The sequence below is a fragment of the Peromyscus californicus genome, unplaced genomic scaffold (genome assembly GCF_007827085.1).
Source record: "Peromyscus californicus insignis strain IS unplaced genomic scaffold, ASM782708v3 Scaffold_4__1_contigs__length_199733344, whole genome shotgun sequence".
NCBI classification, from domain to species: Eukaryota; Metazoa; Chordata; class Mammalia; order Rodentia; family Cricetidae; genus Peromyscus; species Peromyscus californicus.
This window is the reverse complement of record NW_026294562.1, coordinates 190,086,100-190,109,719: the sequence shown is the minus strand read 5'-3', so window position 1 is coordinate 190,109,719 and position 23,620 is coordinate 190,086,100. Positions and strand designations below refer to the sequence as shown.

Sequence of the window (23,620 nt, the reverse complement as noted above, 5' to 3'; positions counted from 1 at the left end):
TATATTATTATTATCCCATAGAAACCTCTTTGCTTTCTCGTGAGAGACAGAAAGGTGTTGGATTCAGATGTGTGTGAAAGGGTGTGTGTTGGTGTGTGTGAGATGAGTGTATTGTTATGTGCATGTGTGTGTATAAGAGTGTTTGGAGGCCCTAAGAGGGCATTGATCACTTGGAGCTACCATTACAGGTGGTATGAACTACATTTATGAGGGCTGTGTATTGAACTCAGCCACTTTGCAAGAGCAGCACACAATTTTGTCTGCTGAGACATATCTCCAGCTTCTGCAATATTCTGCAATATGTGTTTATCAAAACATTCTGATCTCCTAAATTCTACTCCTCTAACTCCCAGGATGCATCAGGATTCTCTAGTCTTCCCCCTATAAGGGCTAGCATTGTTTTGCCTTTATCTGCAAACATGAGTTCACAAACTTCCTTCAGATTCGTTCAATATTCATGTGATATTAAAGTCTTACATTCACTAAGATATCAAAAAGAAGCCTCAGATTTTATTTCAAATCTTATAGTATATATGAGACAAATAGAACATTACCCTATGCACTAATGCAGAACAGCCATGTCTTGTAAAAATAGGTGGCTAAGTGGAAGATTGTGGGAGACAATGTAGATAAAAGTAGTATACAGTAGTATACCGATAAACAGCATCATTAAAAGAAACATTGAGAGTCACTAGCTAAGAAATATTCTTTCATTGTATCCTAATAGATTGTTCAGTACCAACATTACATGTGTCATTTAAAATTTATGAAATGTGAGTTCGGGAATATGATCTCTTCCTTAACTGTTGAAGAGAATTTCTCTCTGGTCTTAACAAATAATGTAGCACTTGGGGACAAAGACACATCCCAACAAGCCTGTACTAGAGGCTAAGATGGAGAAGACCTCCACAGCCACTATGACCTTGCTCTTGGCGCTTTGGTGGACAGGGAGAAAAGTGACCCAGACACTGCAGAACAACAGTATGCTGAAAGTCAAGAATTTGGGTTCATTGAATGCATCAGGGAGATTCCTGGCCAAGAAAGCCACAGTGAAGCCTCCCAGGGCCAGAGAGCCCAGGTGTCCTAAGAAAGAGTAGAAAGCAGTTACTGAACCCTTGTTGCACACAATGATGATGTGGCCATACTCAGAGTGTGCATCAATGTCAACAGAGGAAGGAGATGTTCCCAGCCAGATTGCAAAGAGAATAATTTGGATTATGGTGCAGAGTGGAATAATGTAGTTAGTTACCCCTGATACCAGGAGCCACTTCATCCTTCCTCCAGGAGTAGTGACTTTGAAAGCCAAAACCACAGTAATTATCTTGGCCAACACAGTGGAAACAGCCACAGTGAATGAAACATAGAAAATCAATGGAGGGCTAAAGGTATACAAATCTCTCAGGATCAGCTTGTTGGAGAAGGCCAATATGTTGCAATACAAACAAAATATTTATATGATATCCAAACATTAATTCTATGTCAAATGGCAGCCTTGAATGCATGGGACAGAGTTGAGAAACCAGGAAAGAAAACTGAGACATTTAAAATGTTAATACCGGCACCCTAAAGAATCCTTCATGGATTTCTTACAAAGATTGACTTTAGAAGTACAGAGAATGGTCACGAATTCAGAAGCTAGCAAGATAATAATCAAATATTTGGCTTTTGAGTACTCAAATACAGCATGCAAGAGAATAATCAGGTCATTAAAGACAAGATCTGCACCCTTGAAAGATTGGATAAGGAACATGTTTAATGTTGAGGCTCATGACAAGGATGATATGTGGATAGGAGAAGCAATTTCAAGAGGTTCAAGAAATGTCAGATGTTTTGGATTTGGAAAGCAAGGACATTTGAAAAGGGACTGTAAACAGGGCATTCCTAGAAACAATGTTTCTTCAAGGAACAATGGCAACAGAATTCCCCTTCCTTCTGGAGTATGCAGAAAGTGTGGTAAGGGAAAACACTGGACCAACGAATGTAGATCAACAAGGGACAGGCAAGGGAATCCATTGCCTCAGTCTTTGGGTAACTCCCAGAGGGGCCTCAGGCAGGCTCCAACAACAAATCCAGCTCAGACCTTTCCTGCAGTCATAGAGGAATCTCCTACTCAGAGCAATTAAATAACCCAATATTGGAATAAACCAGGCTGCTCGGGGTAATGGAACAACTGAGACAGAGAGAACAGAAAATTCAGGAGAAATCATGAAGAAATTTTTTTGACAAACTTCTATAAATGAACAAAGACCAAAATTAACAATAAAAATAAACGGTGTTTTGTTGTCTGGTCTGGTAGACACAGGTGCTGATGTGACCATAATTGCACCAGAATTTTGGCATTCAACTTGGCCTCTTCAGGAGGTAAACATTCAGCTGTTAGGTGTAGCTTGAGTTTTCCTGCCTGGCCCACAGTCAGGACAAATCTCTCTCACCCGCCAGTCCCAAGCCGCTCAAACCCAATCAAATAAACACAGAGACTTATATTGGTTACAAACTGTATGGCCGTGGCAGGCTTCTTGCTAACTGTTCTTACAGCTTAAATTAATCCATTTCTATTAATCTATATCTTGCCACGTGGCTTATGGCTTACCGGTACTTTACATCTTCCTTATCCTGATGGCGGCTGGCAGTGTCTCCCCCTCCAGCTTCCTGTTCTCTCAATTTTCCTCTCTGTTAGTCCCGCCTATACTTCCTGCCTGGCCACTGCCAATCAGTGATTTATTCATTGACCAATCAGCAACACATTTGACATACAGACCATCCCACAGCACCTCCCCTTTTCTTTTCTTAAAAAGGAAGGTTTTAACCTTTACATATCTCCAAAGTCAGCTTGGTATATTTGGGAATTTGGGCGTAGCTTCTCTTACTACTTCCTGCTGGAGGGGGGCGCTGTACCTTCTGGGGAAACAAAGAAAATTTTAGGATCATGGAGTAGTCCGTGAGGCTGTATCGTCTGAGCCAGTTGTCTTGAAACGGTTCTGGATGTTGGATCATCTGGGCCATGGTGTCATCGGAGATCTTTCAGGGGGTCTTGGCTGGTCAAACCTGATGTATCTTACTCTGGAACAAATCCATAGCCTCTTGCTTTCTGTGGAAACAAAAGAGACTCTTTTCCAAAGCAACATATCCTTACATCCAAATTTTGAAGTCAAAGTATCTTTAAAATATACGTACTGGTTTAACTCAGCTTCCTTTACAATCAAACATCTCTCTGTAGTTAAGAATCCCAAAGACAACACAATCCAGACTCTCTGTGTAATAGTCATCTCTACGTGGCTTATTTTTTATATTAATTTTACTGTCTCTTTAAAGACTTTATTTTTTAAAACTATGTATTTGTTTCTATACTGTATATATCACCTTTTTTTTTCTTTCAAGCCTACGTATACTTTACACACATTTTAAACTATTACATCTGAATCTGTCTTATTATGAATCTGTTGCTTTAAGCTGCAGCAGCTGTGGCTGCTGGCTCCGCCCACCTCAGCTTCCCAACATGGCGGTGGTATGCTTACCGCCAGCTCTGGGAGCCATTGTGGGTCTATGCTTTTATCCAAGCAGCGTGTAGCCCAGAAACCTCTTTTTTTGTTTTGTACTAGCAAAGGCTAAATCCACAATGCAGCTTAATGTGCCACTTGCAGAGGCCTCATTCCCGCCATATGGCGGCAGGTCGAGCGCACACGCCAGCAACCCGCCAGTAGCTCAAACCAGCAGCTGCCGCTCATTTGAGAGAGACAATTAGGAAGCTGTTTTTAGCTCTGTTTTAGAATCTTTTTTTTCAGTTTTTAGGTGGAAACTCTTGCCCCACATTGGGCGCCAGATATTGGTGAAATTATTAAGGCCACTCCATGTAGTTAAAAGGAGATTTATTTAATGGCGTAACTTACAAATTAAGGAATAGGTAGGTCGCGGAGTCTGGGGAAGGTGTATCACAGTCCAGCGGTGTTCTCTGGAGCTCTGCTCAGTCCACCTCTCCAGTCCAGGGTCCCGCAACAGAGAGAGCGCCCGCCGATCCAGATCTCGGGTCCCCCGGCGCCTCCCTTGGCCCCACCTTGTAGGCGTGGCAGTTGCCGAAGTCTCAATGGGGGTTGGAACTTCCAGATCAAAGCTGGAATGGCTACCCACTACAGTTAGGTATTGGGAAAGTGAAACAGAGGGCAAGATGGCTCGAATGTATAGGTCCAGAAGGACAGAGAGGAAAATTAAAACCATATGTGGCTAACATAGCTATGAATCTGTGGGGTCGAGACCTGTTGCAACAATGGAAAACTCAGATTAACATCCTTCCAACCTCAGAAACAAATCATAAACTAGCACATGTTTCTGAGAAAATATTAGAAGGTATTATACTAATGAGTGGTCACCAGCCATCCATATTATGCAAGAACAGAATACAACAAATGATGATCTTCCAAAGACACGTTTAATATGGTTAACAGACAAGTCTGTATGGGTTCATCAATGGCCTTTAACAACAGAGAAACTCCAGGCTTTAGAAAAGCTGGTAGAAGAATAGTTAAATGCTCTGAATTTAAGAATCAACCAGCCCTTGGAATTCTCCTGTCTTTGTTATTAAAAAGAAATCTGATAAATGGGGAATAGTAACAGACCTTAGAGTAATTAATAAAGTAATTCAGCCAATGGACTCTCTACAATCTGGAATTCCTTTGCATACTCTGTTACCAAAATGATGGCCTCCTATAGTTATTGATTTAAAAGACTGTTTCTTTTCAATACCCTTACAAGAAAAAGACAGAGAAAGATTTGCTTTCACAGTGCCTACTTACAATAATTCTCAACCAGTTAAGAGATATCAATGGAGGGTCCTCCCACAGGGAATGTTGAATAGCCCAACCCTGTGCCAATATTTTATACAACAGTCATTGAAAGTGATAGGTAAAAAAATTTCCTAAATCTATAATTTATTATTATATGGATGATATTTTACTAGCTGACCCAAATGCAGATACTTTAGAAAGAATGCTTGAAGAAGGAAAGAAAAGTTTGCCTTGCTGGGGATAACATATTGCTCCTGAAAAGATACAAAGAGGAAATTCTATTAATTATTTAGGATATAAAATAGGTCTACAAAAAATTAGACCCCAAAAGGTGCAAATTAGGAGAGATGGATTACAGAGCTTCAATGACTCTCAAAGATTATTTGGAGACATTTCTCATCTATGAACTATTGTTGTGGTAAAAAATGATGAACTTAATAATTTGTTCAAAACCTTAGAAGGTGACAAGGACTTAAAAAGTCCAAGAGAATTTTCACCTGATGCTGAGAAAGAATTGGCCTTGGCAGAAAAGAAAGTACATGAAGGACACGTGGATTGTATCCATCCAAAGCTGGATTGCATTTTGGTTATTTTACTCTCTAGGCATTCTCCTACAGGAATATTAATGCAAAGGGAAGATATTATATTGGAATGGATATTTTTATCAAATAAATCAAATAAAAAATTTAAAACTTATATGGAAAAAAATCTCTAACTTGATTTGAAAAGGAAAATTGAGATTTTGTCAATTAGCAGGAATTGACCCAGCAGAAATTGTATTTTTAACTAAGGAGGACATTGAAAAGTTATGGACAGAAACTGAACCTTGGCAAAGAGCTTGCAGTAATTTTTTGGGAAAAATTAACAGCAAATATCCCAAAAGTGACAGAATTGATCATATAAAGAGAGCTGATTGGATTTTTCCTTGAATTGTATGGGAAAAACCCATATCCGGAGTTCCTACATTTTATACAGAAACAAGCAAACAAGGAAAGGCAGGTTGCAAATCAGAAAATTTAAGTAAAGTGGTTCAAAGTCCTTATAATTCAGTTCAAAAATCGGAATTGTATGCTATTCTGTTGGTATTAATGGATTTTTCAGAACCTCTCAACATAGTTACTGTCTCTCAGTATGCTGAAAGAGTAGTATTACATATTGAGACTGCAGAATTTATCCCCAATGCTTCAGAATTAACTTCACTATTCATTCAGTTACAAGATACAATCATGAAAAGGAGTCATCATTTATATATAACTGACATCCAATCCCATACTGATCTGCCAGGCCCTCTAGCACAAGGCAATGATGAGATTGATAAATTATTGATAGAAAACATGCTAGAGGCCTCAGAATTTCATAAAAAACATCATGTTAATAGTAAAGGTTTAAAAAAGGATTTTTTCATAACCTGGCAACAAGCCAAAGAAATAGTAAAGAAATGTCCTACTTGTTCCTTCTACAATCAAATGCCATTGCCAGCAGGATGTAACCCAAAGGGTACTCAGAGGAATGAAATCTGGCAGATGGACATGTTTCACTTTGCAGAATTTGGAAAATTGAAATATGTACACCACACTATCGATACTTATTCAGGATTTCAATGGGCAACTGCTTTGAGTTCTGAAAAAACTGGCTCTGTAATCACTCATTTGCTAGAAGTTATGGCCATCATGGGTATACCTGCACAAATCAAAACTGACAATGCTCCATCATATGTCTCTGTTAAAATGAAACAGTTTTTTCTTATTACAATATAAAGCATATTACAGGTATACCACATAACCCTACAGGTCAAGCAGGTAAAGAAAGATCAAACAGAAGTTTAAAGGATATGCTAAATAAACAGAAAGGTGTAACAAAAAAACCCAAAATAGACTACATGTTGCTCTATTAACTTTAAATTTTCTCAATGCCAATGAGAAAGGAACAGCAGCTGCAGAGAGACATTGGATAATAGAAAACACTACAGAATTAAATCAGCCTATATACTTTAAGGATGTGCTGAGCTCAGAATGGAATCCAGGATATGTGTTACATTGGGGACGAGGTTTTGATTTTGTTTCTATAGGAGAATATTAGCTGTGGGTACCATGAAAATTGATAAAGATTCAATTTGAACAAGAGAGATCCCTTAATTAGAGGAGGTGATAGTTCATCAACCAGCATGAACATCCAATTTAAACTAACTTATACCATTAACACATGCCTTTTCATTTAATCAGATAACAACTTGTCAAAAAGGAACATCCCCAAAAAACCTTGGGGAAAGGTTTTTGTTTTTGTCTTTTAGGAGAATGAAAGTTAAGGAATCTGAAGAACACAGGACAAATGAGACAACTGAAGAAAAGGGAAAATCATCTGTCCCAGGAAACAGAGTAAAATGGCGTATGGGTTTATCTTCTAAAAAATTTTATGTCTTCCTAAATGTTTGTTTCTGCTCTTCTCTAAAGAAATTTAACACTATTGGTCTTCTAATAGTCCCAGTTCAATTAAAATTTAAAGCTGACTTTGGAGTTGGAGAATGGCTCTCTCCTTCTTTAAACTCAAGCATGTTGTTAAAAGGAAAATGCAAACTCCTTGTATCATGCCAGAAGAAAAGAGCCATCTTCTGCTATGGGACAGGAGAAAAGCCAAATTAATTAAGGGACTATTCTATTACTAATCTCAATTCTTTGTTTCTATTCTGATTCTTTAAACCTTTCTTAAAGTATAAATTTTACATTAAAATTTACAAGATTAATATATATATATATATATACACATTTTAAACTTTGTTAAGATATGAATGGTCATATAGAGTACTAACTAATTCTAGAAAGAAAAAAGGCTTCAATTAGCTTGGGATCGCCCAATGACAGAGATATGGAATGAGATATACATGAACAGCCTGGACATGAGTGGGGGTAATGAAGGGCGAGGGTCGAGGGAAAGAGAGCTTGGGGGAGCGGGAGATCCCAGCTGGATCAACAACAGAGAGGGAGAACAAGGAATAGGAGACCATGGTAAATGAAGACCACATGAGAATAGGAAGAAGCAAAGTGCTAGAGAGGCCCACAGAAATCCACAAAGATACCCTCACAACAGACTGCTGGCAATGGTTGAGATACAGCCCGAACTGACCTACTCTGGTGATGGGATGGCCAAACACCCTAATTGTTGTGCTAGAAACCTCATCCAACTACTGAGGGATCTGGATGCAGAGATTCATGGCTAGGCCCCGGGTGGATCTCTGGGAGTCCAATTAGCGAGAATGAGGAGGGTTTATATGAGCGAGAATTGTTGAGACCAAGGTTGGATAAAGCACAGGGACAAATAACCAAACGAATGGAAACACATGAACTATGAACCAATGGCTGAGGGGTCCCCAACTGGATCAGGCCCTCTGAATGGGTGAGACAGTTGATTGGCTTGATCTGTTTGGGAGGCATCCAGGCAGTGGGACCGGGTCCTGTGCTCATTGCATGAGTCAGCTGTTTCAAACCTGGGGCCTATGCAGAATCGCTTGGCTCGGCCTGGGAGGAGGGGTCTGGACCTACCTGGACTGAGTCTACCAGGTTGATATCAGTCTGCGGGGAAGGCTTTGCCCTGGAGGAGATGAGAATGGGGGGCAGCCTGGGGGGAAGGTGAGGGGAGCGGGAGGGGGGAGAACAAGGGAATTCATGGCTGATATAGAGAACTGAATTGTATTGCAAAATAAAAAAAAATGTAAAAAAAAACTTTTAATCTCTTAAGAAAGAAATGGAGAAAGACAGCAGAAAATAGAAAGACATTCCATGCTCACAGCTTGGTAAAACTAATACTGTGAAAATCACCATTTTACCAAAAGCTATTTTGTCCCTACAATCCCAATTAAAATACCCACCTCCTTCTTCACACAAACAGCAAAAAGTTTCTGCATGGCTAAAGGAACAATCCACCAGGTGAAAAGGAGACCCACAGTATGGCAGAGTCAAAAAAAAACTAAAAATGTATTAAAATAAAATAAACAAACAAAATGACCAATTCAAAGAAGTGGACCTGGTACCTACACAGAGAGTTATAATAAGAAGAAAAAATGGATCAAGAAATCTCAAAAAAATCATTATCCTAAGTTATTAGGGAAATGCAAGTCAAAAGAGTTTTGTAATTCATCTTACCTCAGCCAGAATGCCAAAGAGTAGCAAAACAATGGCCAACAAATGGTAGGAGTGGTACTCAAGCCATGGAGTTCTCAGGAACTGGAGGTAGGGTGGCAGGAAGGTCTTCTGAAGCCAGACTGTTAAGGTAGAGGAGGACAGGAAAGATAGTGAACCTCCTGTGACCTAGCCCAGTAATATTGATTCATCACTATCAAGAAGCCATTATATACACAATGATTCACATTCTGTATTGTGCACAGTTTGCATTGTGGTCACCTTTATGTTAGCATGCATCATGGCTACCATATCACATACAGTAGAGTCACGGACTTAACTCATTCCTGTGCTTATGGAAAGAGGGTCCTTCTCCTGACACCTTTGCTTAGTGTTTGGAGGGGTGAAAACCTAGATGTATTTCTAAGGTATTATATTTCTTAATGGCATTATGTTCTCAGACTTAAATAATTAGATTTAAAATATTACGTCTAATAATTAGACTTAAATAAATCCAATGTTCTAGGATTAGGGCGTATCATGACAATATGTCGATTCAGTGGTTTACGGTGGATGAATGAATATAACAGAAAGTCAAAGTTTAGATTCAATGAGGAAACTTGATTTCTACATTAACATGAAGTTGATAATTTGGAAATCAATTCGACAGAACCATTAGTTTCATCAGAAAGAGACACAAACTGTATAGAGTGGGGCCTGGACATAATACTGGTGTTGAGAAGTACATCTGTGGAAAAGGATTCTGTGACTCATGGAGACCATGGAAACAAAACTAGAATTGAGAGTCTCGAGTTCAACAGAACATGGTATCTGCTATTGTGTCCTGGTCAGACCTGCCATGGGCCTTTTTGACCCTTTCCCCTTTTATTTACCATGACATCAACTGGTGTAACACAATTGTATCAACATAAATGGCTTTCCCATGAGTAGTTTCTTGGTTTACACTTGTGGCAGAATCCACTAAGATGATTTCATGTCTTGGGACTTGTTCTCTATGGTCTTGGATGAAATCATACTGCTTGTGGCTGGAGAAGATTCTAAAAAAATATTTTTATGCATATTGTGTGTTGTTCTGAAAGCAAGGCCTCAGATTCAATGCCTGAGGGAAGTAATCATTGGATAATTCCACAGGGGAGTGAACATTCCCGTCAGAAAGAAATTGAGATGGTTCAAGGGAGAGCTCCAGTCACCAATAAAATTAGAAACATTTACACACATGAGCTATGTATATACGGGCTGGACCCTATAGAGTCGACCTTATCATGCTCGTGGGTGGGCAGATACTTTGTTAATATGCTGTGCACTTGGATTTTTATCTCTTGCTTTCTGCAGATTCCTATTCTTGTGTGCTCCTACAGAAGCAGTGAGTGCTTAGTCAGAATGAACTACCATTTAACTGGTGAAGGAAATGTGGTGATTGTTGGATTTTTCCCAGCTTTTGCTGTCTATCCACTCAACAAAACAACTGATTGGATAATGACTAAATTTAACAGAGATATTATGATCGAGTAAGTCTTTTATTCATTTATTCCTTTTCAATATTTGGTACTCATATGCCCTAGGGGAAGTACAGACTCAAACATTATTCCATCTCTAGCCCATTAAGATATTTCCTAGAGACACATCTGGTGTTTCCAAATAAAAGAAGGAATTTGGGTTTTATTCTTTCTCTTTTCTGTTGTAGACGTAAGGAATTCTACCACACCCCACCCCATATTCTCTGTCATACATATATCTCTTCAGGATTTTGATGTCTGAAATGCTAGTTCTGCAAGAGAAAGATTACATAATAGAGGACTGATATAATATTTGAGGGGATTCTAGAGTTCTAAACACACTCCTGTGAGAAGGGATAATGTCACTACAGTTAGTTGCTAGCAATTTCCTTGTGTGAGGCTGCAGTAACAAATATTGTCTCTGCTGCAGAAGATTTCAGGGCAGGAATGACAGGATTAGACACTGGGACCTACTGTCTGCTATAGAAATGCCTTTGTCTGTCTCAGATACTTCATCTGACTTCTAATATTTGTATTATCTGATAACTTATGATGTTCATCTGTTTGTTGCATATACAATATGTCTATGTGTATTTGTTCCTTGTTATGAATGTGTTTCTGTGTACACATTGACTGTGATTGGGCCTCTGAAATATTTTCTAGGAATTCTCAAAGATGCAAGATTAAGACATACTGTCAGACTAATCTGCTTAAGTAATTTCAGTACTGCTAAAAAGAAACCATCATATATGTTAGGATTTGAAAGAAGTCAGGTATATTTTATCCCAGGTTGACATGCCTCTAGCATGAGAAGTGCAGCTTACACTCAAGTCTGAACTCAACAAGGCAACATGGAATATATATATATATATATATATATATATATATATATATATATTCAGGAATTAAGTTGGAAGCAATGGTTGGAAACCCACCTAAAGCAAATATAGAACAGATGGATTGTTGTCCATGTGACATTACTGTGTCTGCTGAAATATGGCTGTGGAGTAAGTCTTCAATTCAGCCATGGAATGGGAAAAACGTTCAAGTACAAAATGTCATCTGACATAAAGTACATTGTGATAGGTTTAGTCTGAAATGGACATACCAATGGTAGCTGGGAAGATTTCAAAATTGGCATCTAGATAAAATATTCTATGGAAGAGTCAACTGGCTCCAGGGAACACTGCTTACTTCATGTAAGGTTACAGTGCTGTATGGTCTACCAGACACTGGATCTTGCATGCTAGAAGGAGACTCTTGTGCTTTACAGCAGATGGTGTCCCTGTTCCTCCCTGTTCCTCCTCTTCTCCTCTGCTGTTCAATTTCAGCAGCTCAGGCACCACTCTCCATCAGCCTGAGTCCCTCTTTAGGTTCTACAGCAGCAATCCCACACCTGCAAAGATCACACTTGTAATTACATGAGCTCCTGTGGCTGCCTTGTCTAATATGTACAAGAAGAGAGTGCTCTGTCAATGTGATTTGATATCTTATGAAGTCAGAAAGAAATTAAAATAAACTTATAAAAGCTAGAAGGATTTAACATATTTGATTAGACAAGCCATTTTCAATTTACACTTTTCATAGAGAACGAGACACAAGCAAGCATATGCACTTCAAAGCTCACAACCGCTTTCATGCTTTTGATAATTTTTTTTACATAGATGTGAGAAACTATGTGTGTAATTTGATAGAAGAATTATCCTGTCATTCTCCAGTTAAATTTCCTCACTGTAGCTGAATAAGCATGTTTATCTCGATTACCATAACTACCAAACACCATATGTCATAGAGCTAGCATTATTGTATATGACACTAATTATGTGTAGTCTAATTTTCTAATAGGATTTTACTTTCTTGTCAAAATTAAGAAGATGGTAAATGAATATTTCATAGGTACTGAATAATGTCTAATAAGTACAATATATGTCTACCATCTGATTACAGCAGATTAATTACATAAGCACATGTTGATGTACATTAATAGAATCTATATGCGAGACTAATTTCCCTGCAAAGTAATAATGACAGTTTCTCACTGCATTAGAGTGCTTTTCCTTAACACTAACTTAAAAATATGACTGACTTAGTACATTCAAGTTGCACTATCTAAGTTATGTGTGCATTTGTATATGAATAAATTGAAAAAAATTATATTAGAAGAATATGAAACATTAGATTTTAATTTTTTTCTATTTTACTATGGATATTTTTCAATTATATTTTTTCCAAATTAAAAGACATAGGTATCTGCACACTGGTTATTTGAAAACATTTACAATGTAATGTTTATTTTAATATTTATATTATGTGATACTGAAGGCATAAAATAACACAAACTTTAGTTGTTCAAGTTATATTTATCAATTATCAAAACTATTTATCAGAAATTGCACAGATATCCTGCCTTGCTCTAAACCTATTTTAATTAAGTTTTGCACTGTCATAGTTATCAGTAATATTTATACATGTTCATTTATCATCATGACATCGGTATCTACAGGGTAGAGTATGATAATTTAATATATATAAAAATGTGAAATGATTAAACTATGGAAATTATCATGTCTTTCTTTTCAGTATTAATCGTATTAATTGTTCATTTTATAACCAGTGATGTACTATCAGAACCATGCATCTGACTGGGTATCATGGTGGTGCGTGCCATTAATCTGAGCACTTGTGAGGCATAGGCAGATGAATCTATGTTTGCAAGGCAAGCATGGTCTACATAGAAATTCTGGAACATGCAAATACATATATTGAGTACTCTTTTAGAAATATCTTTTTAGATTCTCTTACTTTAATAGCAGAACTAGTAAAACAACATATTTTGTAAATACCTTTTAGTGAAAAATTCATATGTAATAATATTTTGGGAATATATGACCCTCTTGAGTTGCCCACAGTGTGTTCATGTCCCAAGAGAACAAAATACCAAGCTCTAAGCTGTGTGCTCACAATGAGATGGAGAACCATTGTCCCATTTAGTTTTGCATTGTTGTGTACATAGTGCATATAATATAAAGAGGTCCTTATTGAAATCATATGGACTCTGTACGTGTTTTAAAAAGCTTTTAAACTAATATATTTTGTATTAAACTTTTCTGCTCAAAAGTTTGATTTTCATATTCCATTGGTTGTTAGAAAAAAAAGAAGGTTTCTGGGAGAGAATGCTGATATTTTGAAGATATTCTGAAAGTATTGTTTCATGTGGGTGGGTTTTTGAAGGCTGCTGTGTGCATAGTGGACAAAGAGTACATTCTGTAAACATATCCTCTATCTAGAGGTTTACAAGTCCACAGGGTGTGTCAAATGTAGAGGGAAAACTGACTTATGATGTCATTTAACTTCAGTATCTCTCTGTTTAATTTTTCTCATGTCACCTGTCTGTTTTTGAAAGTGAGGTATTGAAATGACCCACCATCTCTGTGCTGGGGTTGATCTGTGCTTTTAAATCTAAGACTGTTTCATCAATGAAGTTGGGGACTCCTATATTTGATGTATATGCGATTAGCTTTATAATACCCTGTTTGGATTTTTCCATTAATGAGTACAAAGAACACTTCACTGTCTCTTCTAAATAGGACAGTTAGTTATGTCTGCTTATATTTGTTGAGTTTTTTTCTTATTTTCTTGTTGTTAGTACATCCTGACTGCAATTTTCCCTCCCAGTTCCCGTTTTTCCTTCTCCCCCAGATCCACTCCTCCTCCATTTCCCTTCAGAAAAGAGGAAGACACCCAGGGATATCAACTGGAAGGGCATAACAAGATACAATAGCACTAGGCACAAACTCTCATATCAAATCTGGCAGATACATCGCAGTAGGAGGGAAAGGTCCCAAGAGCAAAGGAAAGAGTCAAAGCCACCCACGCTCCCACTGTTAGAGGTACGGTAAAAACAACAAGCTAACAACAATAGCATGGATGCAGAGGACCTAGCACAGACCTATTTAGACTCTGTAATTGCTGCTTTAGTCTCTGTGAGCCTCTATGAACTCTGCTTAGTTGACTCTGTAGACCTTGTTCTCTTCATGTTCTTGACCCCTTTGGCTCCTATAATTATTCTTCCCCCTCTACTCCAAGCTCCCAGAGGAGGGATCCAATGGAAATCTTCAATTTGGGCTCTCTCTCTCTCTGCCTAATGTTTGGTTATGGGTTTCGGCATCTGCTCTCATCAGCTGCCAGCAAAGAATTCTCTAATGACGATTGGGTTAGGCAACATTTATGAGTACAGCAAAATATTAAGAATCATTTTATTGATTTTTTTCTAGCCTAAGTCTCTGGGCTATCCAGGCTTCAGTTTCTAGTCATCTAGCCAGTGACAGTCATGGGCTTCCTCTCATGCCTTGGGCCTCAAATTAGACAAGTAACTAGTTGGCCAATCATACAAATTCTGCGTCTCCACTGCCCCAACACATCTTGAAGGGAGGATAAATTATAGGTCGAAAGTTTTGTGGTCCCACCACTGGAGGGCTTGCATGGTTACAGAAGATGGATGGTTCAGGACCCATATCTTCCATTAATAGAATTTCTTCCCTATTGTCACCTTCATAAACTCTTAGGAACTTCTACTGGACTAGGTTTCCCACACAAAATGCAACCCAATTCCAGTCATCTCTCCAAATATCCTCTTCCTTTATCCCTCCCCCAAACCTGACCCCTCCTGTTTCAATGTCCACATCATGCACCATCCCCACCCTCTATACACCCAAAAATATATTCCACTTCTCCTTCCCAGGGAGATCCATGAGTCCCCATTAGAGCCCTCCTTGTTACCTAGTCTTTCTGGGTCTTTGAATTGTAGCATGATTACAACTTATTTAGCAACTAATATACACCTATAAGTGAGTATATATCATGTTTCTCTTTCTGGGTCCATGTTACATCAAAAAGGATTATTTTTTCTGGTTGCATCCATTTGTCTGCAAATTTCATGATGTCATTTTTTTCTAACAGTTGAATAATACTACACTGCATAAACGTAACAAATTTTCTTTATCCATTCTTTGGTTGAGGGAAATCTATATTGGTTCCAGCTTCTGGCTATTATGAATAAAGTCCCTATGGATATGGTTGAGTATGTGGATTTGTGGTAGGATGGAGTATCATTTGGGGATAGGCACAAGAGTGGTAATACTGGGACATGAGGTAGACCAATTCTCAATTTTCGGAGGAACTGCCATATGGATTGTAATAGTGCTTGTATGAATATGCACTCCCACAAGCAATGGAGGACTGTTCCCCATGCTCCAAATACTCACCAGCATAAGATGTCACTTCTGTTATTAATCTTAGCCATTCTGACTGGTATAAGATGGAATTTTAAAGCAATTGTGATTTATATTTCCCTGATGGCTAAGGATGTTGAACATTTCTTTAAGTGTTTCTCAGCCATTTTGGTTTCCCCTATTGAGAATTCTCTGCTTAGATTTGTACTTCATCTTTTCACTGGATTATTTGGTTTGTTGATATCTAGTTTCTTCAGATTTTATATATTTTGGATATTAACCCTCTATCTGAAGTAGAGCTGGTGAAAACTTTGCCCCAGTGTGTATGATGCAATCTTGCCCTATTGATGGTGCTCTTTTGGTTCCATAAGGTCCCATTTATTAATTGTTGGTCTTAGTGCAATGACTAACTATTGAGGTGCTGTTCAGGTAGTCATCTCCTGTACCAATGCATTCAAGGCTACTCCCCATTTTCTGTTCTGTTAGGTTCAATGTGTCTGGTTTTACTTTGAAGCCTTTGATACACATGGACTTGAATTTTATTCAGGGCAATAAATGTCGATCAATTTGGATTCTTCTACATGCAGACATATAGTTAAACCAGCACCATAGTGGAAGATGCTTTCTTTTTGCCTTGTGTCTCTCTGGATTCTTCATCAAAAATCAGGTGTCCAAAAGTGTGTGGATTTATCTCTGGGTCTTCAATTAGCCTCCATTGATCATCCTATCTTTTTTTTAGGCCAATACCATGCAGTTTTTATTGCTACAGCTCATAGTACAGTTTGAACTCAGAAATAGTGTTACCTCTGGAAGTTCTTTTATTGTACAGGATTACTTTAACTATCCTGGGTTTTTTATTTTTCCATATAAAATTGAATGTTGTTCTTTCAAGGTCTGTAAATAATTGTCTTGGAATTTTGATGGAGATTTTATTGAATCTGCAGATTGCTTTTGGTAAGATGGCCATTTTTACTATAATGATCCTACCAACTCATGAGTGTGGGAGATCTTTCCATCTTCTGATATCTTCTTAAATTTTTTTCTTCAAAGACTTGAAGTTTTTATCATACAGGTCTTTCAAACGCTTGGTTGCTTAGTTGGAGTTACCCCAAGATATTGTACATTATCTGTGAATATTTTGAAGGGTGTTATTTTCCTGATTCCTTTCTCAGTCCATTTCTCCTTGTATTGGGAGGGCTACTAATTTTTTGAGTTAGTCTTGCATCCAGCCACATTGCTGAAGGGGTTTATCAGGTGTAGGAGTTCTGTGGTAGAATTTTGGGGGTCACTTATGTGTATTATGAGATCATTTTCAAATAGTGATACATTTAATTCTATCTTTCCAATTTATATCTACTTAATGTCATTCAGTTGTCTTATTGCTATCTAGAACTTCAAGTACTATATTGAATAGATGTGGAGAGATTAGACAGCCTTTCTTGTTTCCAATTTTAGTGGAACTGCTTTAAATTACGCTCTATTTAACTTGATATTGGCTATAGGCTTCCTATAATTTAACCTTATTATGTTGAGGTATGATCCTTATATCCCTACTCTCTCCAGCCTGCTTAGTTTTTAGTTACATTTGCATGGAAGTTCTTTTCCATCCTTTAACGATAATTTGGGAGCTATTGTTAGTTGTAAATTGTGTTTCTTGGAGACAGCAAAAATCTGGCTATTGTTTTCTGATTCAACTTCTTTTCCTTTTCTTGTAAGTAGTATTATGAGACCACAAATATTAAAAGTTATTATTGAATGGTATATATTAATTCCTGGAATTTTATTTGTGTTTTTAGACATTTCATTAGAGGTTTATTATTCAGGCTTATTTCAGTAACAAGTTCTGGAATTTTTTAATGTTCCCTCTGCAAATAAGTTTATCCTTTGCTAAAGACCTAACTTTTCCTTCATTTGCCTTTTGCAAAATGGGTTTAGGGGCCATAATTTTCTTCAACCACATTTTATCATGAAAAGTTTACCTTTCTCTGTCATTATGATTGATAGTTTGCTGGGTATAGTGGTCTGGAGAAGTGTTGGAGCTGTCCTGTATCTTGGAGAATATCAGCCCAATCTAGTCTGGTTTCCTAGTAGCTACTGAAAGAATCTGTTGCTATTCTGAAGGGTCCCTCTTGAATACAACTTGATCATTCTCATTTGTAGCTTTCTATATTCATTCTTGGTTTGGTATATTAACTGTCACTTTTGTTTTATAACATAGGAATTTTCTTTTGTGGAAATTTATATTTGGAGTTCTGCAAAATCAAACAGATTAACATATGTCTATAGAACAATCCAACCAAAAACTAAAGAATATGCATTCTTCTCTGCAGCCCATTAAATTTTCTCTAAAATACACTATGTATTAGGATAAAAGCAAGTCTCTAATGTACAGGAAAATTTAAAGCACATCCTGCATGCTGTCAGTCGATATGGACTAAATCAGGATATAAACAACAAAAAAGAAAGATCACAAATTCATGGATATTAAGTTACACAAAACTGAACTATAACTGACTGAAGGAAGAAATCTAGAAGGACATTGACATTCCTAGAATTGAATGGAAATGAAATCATAACAGATCAAATCCTGTGGAACACAAGAACAGCTGTCACAAGAGAAAAGTTTATGGAACTGTGGATCCATGTCAAAAAGAAATGAAAAATTCAACAGAAATAATGAATGAAGCCAATACTAAGATAAATAGCATGTTAGTCAAATCAACAAAATAAAAAAGAGAATTCAAATTAATAAAATTAGAGAAGGAAGGGGAGAGATTTACAACAGAAATTGAGAAAATTCAGATGATCATAAAGATATGTTATAAAACACATATATTCCTCGAAATTGGAAAAAATTAAATTAACAGGTGAATTTCAGGATGTAAAAATGACCTACCAATGAAGTTACAAATGAAATTAATAGTTCAAATAGACGTATAATATCCAGTGAAATTAAAATATTAACTAAAATATCCCAATTTAAAATAAAATTTTAAAGTTGGATGGAGTTGGTGCACAATTCTACCTGGCCTTCAAAGAAGACCTAACATTAATATTTCTCAAATTATTACACAAAATAGAAAAAGAAAGAATATTTACTTTGGAAGATGGTATTACCCTGATTTCAAAAACATACAAGCCAGGTGGTGGTGGCACACGCCTTTAATCCCAGCACTCGGGAGGCAGAGCCAGGCGGAACTCTGTGAGCTCGAGGCCAGCCTGGACTACCAAGTGAGTTCCAGGAAAGGCGCAAAGCTACACAGAGAAACCCTGTCTTGAAAAACCAAAAAAAAAAAAAAAAAACCATACAAACACCCTACTATGAAATGAAGAAAAATTAGCAGGCAACCATTTATGAACATTGAAACAAATAAAATGCTTGAAAACAGAACTCAAGAACACACAAAAATGATTATGCACCATAATCATATTGCCCTTATCTAATAGATGCAGGACTGGTTCAACACCTCTAAATCAATGAATGTAATCCACCATTTAAACACACTAAACGACAGGGAAAAAATGAATCATCAGATTAAATGGAGTAAGGCCTCTAAGAAAAATCCAAGATCACTTCATGATGAAAGTCTCGGAGAAAATAGGTACAAATAGAATAAATTCTGTTTTCTTATCAAATGAGTTTAAGGTGTTATTCATCTCTTCTTCTACAGAACCCTGCAACATGAAGAAAATAATATTGCATTTATACTAATCACTAAAAGCATATCAACAGGGGAATGAACTTTGGCACACAAATCAAGGAACTATGTATAAAATACAGAGTCAATGAAATAAAACTTCCCAAATATTATATTTTTCTTATGAAATGTCATAATATTCTTTCATGTGTGTGGAAATTTGGTGGCTACAGAGTGCAAATTATTTTCCTCACTAGTGACTAATATTAAGAGAATGAGTAGATATATCAGAAGGTGACATGATTGCAGTGCAATATAAGAACTAAGTTTACTTTTGCAGGTCCCAAACGCAAAATGGGGGAGGGAGCATTACAGTGCAGATGTGTAAACCTGTTGTTTTTGGAGAAACGAGGGGGAGAAGCAGGAAAAATCCAAGTTGATGTGCCATGAAATACGTGTTATTAAATATGGATGAAGATAATAACCCCTATTTCAAGTTTTCACTGTCTACAATCATGTACATGCACACATGCCACAGAAAAATATATACAACATATCACACAACACACTTAGAAAATGAATTGTTATGGAAATGTCAACTGATGTTCAGACAGGTTGAATGGCCTGGAAGATCCTGAATTAAACAATGTCTTAGTAACTAGTGGCTTGATCAAGAAACATTTTATTTTTCATGGTTGTGCAGATTGAGAGTTGAGTTCTAGGAGATCTGAAGACCTTCAACTAATGCATGGACAGAATTTATCACAGATATAAGGCAACTGAATCTTTGCTTACCTTCTTAGAGCTCAAGTTATTGGTAGGTTCACATTCAGGGTATTTCATAGTCTTATAGAAATAAAACAAAAAGCCTTTGAAGTCATATAGGAATTTAATACAGTAGCAGCTTCTTAAAATATATACATATATGAAAGAAATATCAATGGAATCACCAAAAAACAGGGGAGAGAAAGCCCCAACAAAATATTTTCTCACCAACAGACAAAACGTCCAGTTCTGGGAAGGGCTAATTGAGCTGTTACCAAAACAGGCCCCCTGGAAATGCCCAAACAACCCAGGCTACTGCCAAAGCTATTGGTTGCTCTCCACAAATTGATGGTAAAACCCCATTGCTGAAGACAACACTATAGGACTCATTGAACATGGAGAAGTTGAGCTAGTGCCTACATAGAATCTTTGCTCCTATACACTAGGGTTCATGGAACTGAAAGGCAGTCTGCACAAAGATTGCATGGAGGTAAACACCAACCTAACCATAGACACTCCAATCTATATTGATCTCCTGCCTGCAAAATATACTGGTGCAAAATGGCTCAAAGCTTGTTGGACTAGAAAAACCAATATCTGATTGGATTTTAGGTTCACATCATGAAATAGAACCCAACACCTCTCAGACTGTCAAGAACTTGAAACAAGATAGGCCATGAAACCAGGGGGAAACCAAATACTATTGTTTTGCTAAAGACATGTGACAATGTAATGTCACCTAAGGATATTCTGCTATATTCATAGATCATTGTGTCACTCAGTTATCATCAAAGATGTTCTCTCCAGCCGTGAAACACTCAGTCCTAAATGAGATACCTTCATAAAGTCCTTTCCCTCAGGGCTCAGGGAACCCAAGAGAAGAGGAGGTGGAAAGATTATATGAGTCAGAGAAAGCCAAATACACTGAGGAAGCAAAGGTTTTCTAAACATAGCAGGACTGATACACATATGAACTCAAGAGACTGGGAAGGATGCACAGGGCCTGTACCACTAAGACAGATGGATTGCCAGCACTGAGAGAGGAAGTGGACATAAGCCCTCATCTTTAATTCGAAGTCAACTCCAAGTTGTCACAAGCCTCCATCACGAACCCAGTTGCAAATACAATAACTTGTTTTCTTCAAGGGAGTCTCGTTGGGTATACAAACAATTCATAAGTGCAGACCCCATGCTCAGTAGTAGATGGAAAACAAAAATAAACTTAATAGCATCTGTGTATTTTAATTTTTTTAAGATTATATGACTTTTGTGCACAATTATTGTTTCTGATTTCTTCTTTTCATGATTTTCTGTGTATGAAAATGTCTACCTTTTCCTCTATTGTGTTTCTTGTCTTTTTCTTTGGATTTCTGTCTTCTGTTTGTTTGCTTATTTTATCCAATTTTGGCTTCTCGGTTTTTATTTTAATTTATCAAGATTTTCCAGTACTTGTTTGTTTTCTAAAAGAGACAGGAAGAAAGGGTATAGATTAGAGCAGGAGGGGAAGTGAGGAGAACCTGGAGGAGTTGGTGGAGGGGAAACTGTAATAGGATTATATTGTATGAAAAAAAATCTATTTTCAATTTGCTTGCACAAATGTCATGTGTTGTGTGGTGTGAGTCTTCCTCCTAAATATTGTTCTACCTTCTGTGCAGGTTCAAGTTGAGGAATTACCAATGTATTTTGGCCATGATGTTTGCCATTGAGGAAATCAATAGCAATCCCTATCTTTTACCTAATACATCCCTGGGATTTGAGGTCCATAATGTCCCAAATGGTCAAAGGGCCACTCTGGCAACTCTTTTTGGCTCACTTTCAGGGAATGGCTATGGCATCCCTAATTACAGATGTGCAAGAGAGGGCATGTCAGCTGCTGTACTTACAGGACCATCATGGGCAATATCTGAATACATAGGGACACTGCTGGATCTTTACAAATTTCCACAGGTGAGAGAAGGTGATGGGATAAGACATGATGTCAGCTCTGCTTGGTGATATTTCAGCTGTCTGTGAGGACAAGAGGGCAAGCTTGAGTAACTCTTCATGGATAGGGAAATAAAGGAGACACTATTGACATATCTATATTTTTGTAGCTTAGAAGAAAGAGAAGGGGAAGGAAGGGTGGAGTAGACACACCACTATTAAACCTCTAAATGTTGTCTGTATTTCTGCAGGATATCAATCACACTGTAATGTGCATGCATTAATTAAGTAAAATCAACCTTGGTTCAGGGGCAGAGCCTGCAAATAGTTGCATGGAATTAGCCATAGAGCGTTCTGATGAATCAGGAATACAGATAAAGAGACAGCACAGGAAGGGGTAGGGAGGGACACGGAATTTGGTTCTTTGTTTTGCTTTGGGACAAATGGAGAGACATGTCTGTTTCTGGGTCTCTAGTCAAACAGGAAGGTCACATGGATGCTCTTTGGTCTCTATGATCTAACAGGTTTTCAACCTCACATCTGACTTCTCAGTCTTTGTTGGTAAATAAAATGATAGAGACTTAGTTTAAACCTACATAGAGCAGCCACTATGTACCCAGGATGTGGGACTGGATGCCCCTCCAGGCTGCAGCCTGCATGGCTGTTGGGGCACTGACTGTGGGGCTGTGGGGCTTTAGACAGTCATTAAAGAATCAGAAGATTCATGTGCAGCTGCTTGGCTGACCGAAGAACATCACTGTATGTTCTCATAAACCCACAGGAACACAGATTTGAACTTCAAAGCAGGGTTGTCCTAAAGGCTTCAAACTATTGCTGTAGAATTTTGTTCATTTTTTATGACAACGTTTTTCTTTCCAATTGTTTTTCCCTACAGCTTAGTTTTGGGCCTTTTGATACTACCCTGAGTGAACAAAAAAGGTTTTCTTCCCTGTACCAGGTGGCCCCCAAGGACACATCTCTCACACTTGGCATTGTGTCTTTGATGCTTCATTTCCACTGGAACTGGGTTGGGCTGTTCATCATAGATGATCACAAAGGTGCCCAGATTCTGTCAGATTTGAGAAGTGAGCTGGAGAAAAATGGAGTCTGCATAGCATTTGTGGAAATGATCCTAGCTGTCAGGGGTTCATTTCTAACCACATCTTGGAAAAATCAGGTGAAAATCCTGGAATCATCAGCAAATGTGATTATTATTTATGGGGACACTGATTCTCTATTGAGCTTAATAGTAAATATAAAGCAGAAGTTAGTCACATGGAAAGTCTGGGTCCTGAACTCACACTGGGATCATTCCACATTTGATAACTATTTCCTGTTAGATGCATTACATGGACCCTTATTTTTTCACACCATAAGGAGGAGATGATTAATTTTACGGATTTTGTTCAGACAGCCAATCCTTACAAATACCCAGAAGACATTTATCTTCATGTATTATGGCACTCATTCTTCAATTGCTCATTTTTGAGGAAAAACTGTAAAATTGTGGATAACTGTCTGCCTAATGCATCCTTGGGATTCTTGCCAGGGAACATATTTGACATGGCCATGAGTGAAGAGAGTTACAATGTGTACAATGCCATCTATTCTGTGGCCCAGAGTCTACATGAGATGACTCTCAACCAAGTACAATTT

The 23,620-nt window shown here is 37.7% G+C and overlaps 1 pseudogene; it reads left to right on the top strand.

The window, feature by feature from the left end:
• The first annotated feature begins 10,204 nt into the window (after positions 1–10,204).
• The window catches only part of LOC128124258 (vomeronasal type-2 receptor 116-like), a 28,903-nt pseudogene continuing 15,487 nt past the window's right edge, over positions 10,205–23,620 (top strand).